Genomic DNA, 6,000 nt, shown 5'->3' on the forward strand with positions numbered 1-6,000 from the left:
AAGCCGTGGAAGAACTGAAGGTAATCCATCTCTCCATAGATGGCGAGAAGACTGTAAAGATAGGTACAGAGATGTGTCAGTCTACTGAGGAGAGTTTAACACGATTTTTGGTTGAAAATAAGGAAATGTTTGCATGGAGCATGACGGATTTCTATGGAATCCCACCCGGCGTCATCACTCACCAGCTCAATGTAAATCCCGAAGCAAAACCAGTGAAGCAAAAGAAAAGGATATTCGGACTGGAGAGAAGTCAAGCAATACAAATAGAGGTGGATAAACTGTTGGAAGCGAAGCACATACGCCCGGTGCAATATCCGGAGTGGTTAGCTAACGTCGTCCTGGTCCCGAAGCCAAACGGAAAATGGCGTCTCTGCATCGACTTCACCAATTTGAATAAGGCATGTCCAAAAGATCCCGTCCCCCTCCCGCGAATTGACTTGCTGGTTGACTCGACCTCCGAATGTGAATTGTTAAGTTTTCGTGACGCGTATCAAAGATACAACCAAATTTCGTTGGCACCCGAAGATCTAGAGAATACGAGCTTTGTCATAGACCAAGGGATCTTCTGTTACAATGTCATGTCGTTCGGCCTGAAGAATGCCGGAGCAACATATCAACGGCTCGTCAACGACATGTTCAAAAACCAGATAGGTCGGAACATGGAAGTATACATAGATGACATGCTGGTTAAGAGTGTCAAAGAACAAGATCACGTCAAGGATCTGGAAGAGTGTTTCCAAATCTTAAAAGCTTTTGGCATGAAGTTGAATCCCGTCAAGTGTACCTTTGGGGTGCGGGGCGGAAAATTCCTCGGTTACATGACCTCCGAAAGAGGTATAGAGGCGAACCCCGAAAAGATCAGCGCTATCATGAATATGCGCTCTCCCAAGTCAATCAAAGAGGTGCAAAAGCTCGCCGGAAAATTGGCTTCCCTGAATAGGTTCATTTCGCGGTCTGCGGATAAGGGCCTACATTTCTTCAAAATACTTCACGGTGCGGCAAAATTTGAATGGGACAAATCTAGCCAAGAAGCATTTGATGTGCTGAAGAGGTATTTATCTTCGCCGCCTCTATTGACAAACCCAAGAACTGGAGAAACCCTCTACCTTTATTTGCTAATTTCTGGAGATGCGGTTAGCTCGATTTTGGTACAATAGGAAAACAGAGAGCACCACCCGGTGTACTATGTCAGTAGGATGCAGCAAGGGGCCGAATCCAAGTACTCCCAAATCAAAAAACTAGCCCTCTCTTTAATCACCACAGCCAGAAAATTGAGGCCGTATTTTCAGTCGCACCAAGTAGTGGTATTGACGAATCACCCCCTGAAGCAAATGCTTTCAAGTCCAGAGGTCTCCTGAAGAATGGTCAAGTGGGCTGTGGAGTTGAGTGAATTTGGTGTCGAATTTCAACCAAGACCAGCCATTAAGGCACAGGCGCTAGCTGACTTCATTGTAGAGCTGGTTATGATGAAGCAGGTATCTCTACACCTTCCTAGAGTCTACATGTCGATGGATCATCAACATTGACGGGAAGCGGAGCTGGAATAGTGTTGGAGAGCCCTGAAGGTGATAAGTTCGAGTATGCGATAAAACTGGAATACCCCTCATCTAACAATGAAGTAGAATACGAGGCGTTCTTAACAGGAGGTAAGTTAGCTTTAGGCGCAGGGGCAAGGAAGATTGTCATTTATAGCGACTCACAGGTGGTGGTCAACCAAATCCAAGGCTCGTTCGAGACCCGAGATGAAAAAATGGCTAAGTATTCGTTGAAAGCAAAAAATCTACTTGAAAAGTTTGAAGAAGCCTCTGTTATTCAGGTGTCGAAGACGGAAAACGCCATAGCTGACCAACTAGCTAAATTAGCAAGTTCGATGGCAGCTATCTGAAACAGAAAAATCACCTTTCTCTCTTCAGAAAGAGCCGCGATAGAGGAGAAAGAGGAGATCATGTGCGCTGACCCAACATCTCTAAGCTGGAAGGAAGAGATCGTCAATTTCCTAACTAAGGGAGCCGTGTCAGAGAATCAAAAGGAGGCGAAGGCCTTGAGAGGAAAAGCATCCGGCTTTGTCATGATGGACGAAGAGTTGTACAAACGTGGTTTCTCACAGCCCCTCTTAAAATGCCTAACTTCTGAATAGGGAAATTATGTCCTACGAGAGATACACGAGGGAATTTGCGAAAACCATCTTGGAAGAAAGGCCCTAGCAGGAAAAGCCCTCAGGCAAGGTTTCTTTTGGCCAACAATGCTCTCCGACGCACACGGATTAGTTAGGCAATGTCGGGCGTACCAAGAACATGCAAACATTAAAATCACCAGCCGGCAGCGCTGATGCATCCCCTGGAAAGCCCCTGCCCTTTCGACCAATGGGGCATGGACCTAGTTGGGCCATTTCCGCAAGCCGCGGGGCAAAGAAAGTTCCTAATCGTTGCAGTGGACTATTTTACTAAGTGGGTTGACACCGAGCCGTTAGCCAAAATTTCAGAAAAGGAAGTAATTAAGTTTCTATGGAAGAACATCATATGCCGCTTTGGCATCCCCCACGCCATAATTTCCGACAATGGGACTCAGTTTTCTAGAACAAACTTAAGGACTGGTGCAAGGGATTGGGGAATAAATAATTCTTCACGTCAGTTAGCAATCCCCAAGCGAATGGACAGACGAAAGTCACCAATGGGACGATACTTCAACATTTGAAAACACGTCTAGGCAATGCAATGGGGGCATGGGTGGACGAGCTTCCCAGTGTCTTATGGGCCTATCGAACGACGCCGAGGACCCCAACGGGAAAATCCCCTTTCAACCTGACTTATGGAACATACTCCGTAGTGCCCGCAGAAATTGGAGAACTTAGTTGGTGAGTGAAATATTATAACCCAGACTGCAACGAGCAAGAATTGAGAATGAACTTAGACTTTGTCGAAGAAGCCAGAGAGAAAGCCATAATCCGGGCTGCTATGTACAGGACTCAAATGGCAAAAGCATACAATGCGAAAGTCAAGCCAAGAAACTTCTAAGTAGGAGAGCTAGTATTGCGAAAAGCCGAGGCCTCGGGCCCCATTGGGAAGCTGGATCCCAAATGGGAAGGCCCCTACAAAGTTGTAGAGGTGGTGAGTGCGGGGACTTACAAGTTGCAACAGCTCGATGGGAAGAACATCCCTCGCACATGGAACATAAAAAATCTAAAGAAGTATTACTGTTAAGTTGTCGGAGTAGATAGAGTTACTTTTTGAACAAGTTGTAATAGAGGGCAAAGTCGAAGTGTAATGTTTTTCTCCCCCCCCCCAGTAGCCCCTCGCAAAACTCTTGTAATTCGTACTCTACTAATGAAGTTAATTTTCCTGCCACAGTCAATCTTTTCAACAAGGGGACTGTGGATTTCGTGAGGCCCCCTTGAGGCATTACTTGCTCCGGGCCCCCTAAACAAAAGTCCATCAGAGACCGCCCCCCAACGATGTTGTCCCCAAAAAATTTTGCCCTCCCTAAATGAAGTTGGCAGAAATCCAACTCAGGACTCGAGCAAAACCATCCCTTGAGGCGAGACCCAAGTAAAAAACTTTACGAAAATGAAGACAAAACTCAACCAGGAAGTGTACAACACGAATAACATGAAAGACAATTACATACAATACTATAACCGTGAATTAGAACCGCCTACGTACGAAAATGCCTCATACGAGGCGAAGCGGCCAAACCGAATATTATACGTCGTTTACATACGGAAAATCAAAGTCATACTAAATAGAACAATTCGATTACATGCCACAAGGAAACGAAACTACGAACTTTTGAACTTAGGGGGCTCAACCATCGGCAACTTCTACCACCTCCTCTTCACCCTCGGACACGTCGGGATCAAGAAGTCTAATGTCGTCCTCAACAATTTGGCCCTTCTCGCGAAGAGTCCGACGAAGGACCCGACGACACCTCCGAACTGCATCATCATAAATCGGAGCGGCCCTGTCAGTTAGGATCGTCTCGAACTCCTCCGATTCCTGGAACTTTGAGACCACCTCCTCTTGAGGCTTAGAAATAAAAGCAACACCGGAGGCTGAGGCCAAAAATTTCTTCCCACTGGAGACCTCTCGCTCAAATCAACGCTCCCAAGAGGCCACATGCCCCAACGCCTCATCCCTCTCCTCCTTAAGTTGGGAAAAGTCGCCCTCCCGCTGCTCCAAAACAGTCTCCAGACGTCGCATTTCCGCCAGTCGAGCGGCCGTTGACACAACCAAAGCCTGCAAAAATGAAGGAAAACAATCAAAACCAATAATGTCACACAAAGTAGTTGGGTAAAAAACACAACACAAACTCGAGCCATATTCTTAGCTAGCAACTCATCCATATGCTCCTCCGAGAGATCCGCCACCTGACTTAAGTCTTCTTCACGCACGACGCCTCGGGTGCGGCTCCAGTATGACAAAGAGCCCCCCGCTTGGCTCACCCCCGCATCACGAGCATCGCCTTCCGCCACTGAAACGACACCTCTCTGCCTCTTTGGAGAGGGGGAAGGACCAACCATGGGAGTGGGGAGTGAACCAGAATGGCCGCTGCCAGTTGAGACCCCATGAGGTGCGGCGGACACGAAGCTCCCCACCTGTGGCGGTGCCGATTCTTGGTTACGTCTCTTCTGCTCCCTAACCGCCGCCTTTCGGGCACGCACGACATCAATCTCAAGCTTCTTACCTGAAATACATGAAAAATTTAGCGCAAGAAAACCCGAACCACGTTCATGAAAAGACAAAAATGCATAAAGAAATGTTGCGGACCAACTTAAACGCCGTATGACAATTACAAGAAAATACCAGAAGGAGAATAGTGGGCGATGTCCACCATGCGGCTAAACAACCCCGCCGCCATAAACCCCTGGACGCAATTTTCCAAACTCCTTACGGTGAGTAATCTTGATAGGCGAGCTACTCCACTCCGAGGCCAAGCCCCAACCATCATCTCTAACGTAGAAAAATTTTTCCTTCCAAGGACCCTTTGAAAAAACAAACCCGGCCAAAAACCTACAAGCTTTCTAGGGAGTAAAGTAAAAGTACCGCCCATCATCAGAAGAGTCAGACACTTCCGCCACTCGGCGGACGGTCCATAAAGCGTGAAAACTTTCTAGTGTTATCGGAAGCCCCAACTCTAATAGACGACGTCGCCAACCCTCGAAACACATAAACGAATTCGGTGTAAGTTGGCTAACACAAATACCGTAGCTCCGAATCACCTTGACAAATAAGGGATGAGGAGGAATGGAAAATCCGTTATCAAAATAGGCAATGCAAACAGTGAAACACCCAGTAGGAGGATCCCTGATCCTTCGACCCCGAGAGGGAAGAATAAACTTATGCACGGAGGGTACCCTATAAGTCACGCGAAGGTCGGCTAACTGTTCTCTAGTCAAAACGCTGTCGCAAATACCAATTTCCACCGTGCGGCATCGAGGAATGCGGTGACCAGGAGCGCCCGGACGTCTCCCGTCAACTCCCAATGCCACAACTACGCTCGGTCGGGCGCACCTGGGTGATCTCCGCCTCACTATCGCTTTCAACTTCCTCCCCTTCACTTTCAGTCTCTTCATCCTCACTGACGACCTCATCGTCAGTCTCACATCGCTCAGAGCCAAGCGCCCCATCTGATGCTGTGTCATCACATCGGTTGCTACGCCTAAAATCCATCGAATTCAACTTAAAATCAGACAAATCCTCTAATTTCTCACCTGAATTCTCACCTGAGTCAAAAGAAGGACACTTACGTAAACTCATAATCGCGGCAATATGGTCAGGGAAGTAGCCTTCTAGATACAGAGGAAGATCATCCCAAACTCTTTCAGCAGGCGAAATAAAGTCCGAATTTTTCCCTCTACAAAAACCCCACGCCAAGACACCAGAGGCAGGGTCCTCCGCCCAGGGCCCCCAGCCCGAGGCACGGCCGCGAGCTGGAGGGGGAACCGCGCCCCCCCCAACTCGAGGCGCGGCCTCAGACCGGGAAGGGGGAGGCGGCCCCTGCCCC

This window comes from Sesamum indicum, linkage group LG2 (genome assembly GCF_000512975.1).
Source record: "Sesamum indicum cultivar Zhongzhi No. 13 linkage group LG2, S_indicum_v1.0, whole genome shotgun sequence".
Classification (NCBI taxonomy): domain Eukaryota; kingdom Viridiplantae; phylum Streptophyta; class Magnoliopsida; order Lamiales; family Pedaliaceae; genus Sesamum; species Sesamum indicum.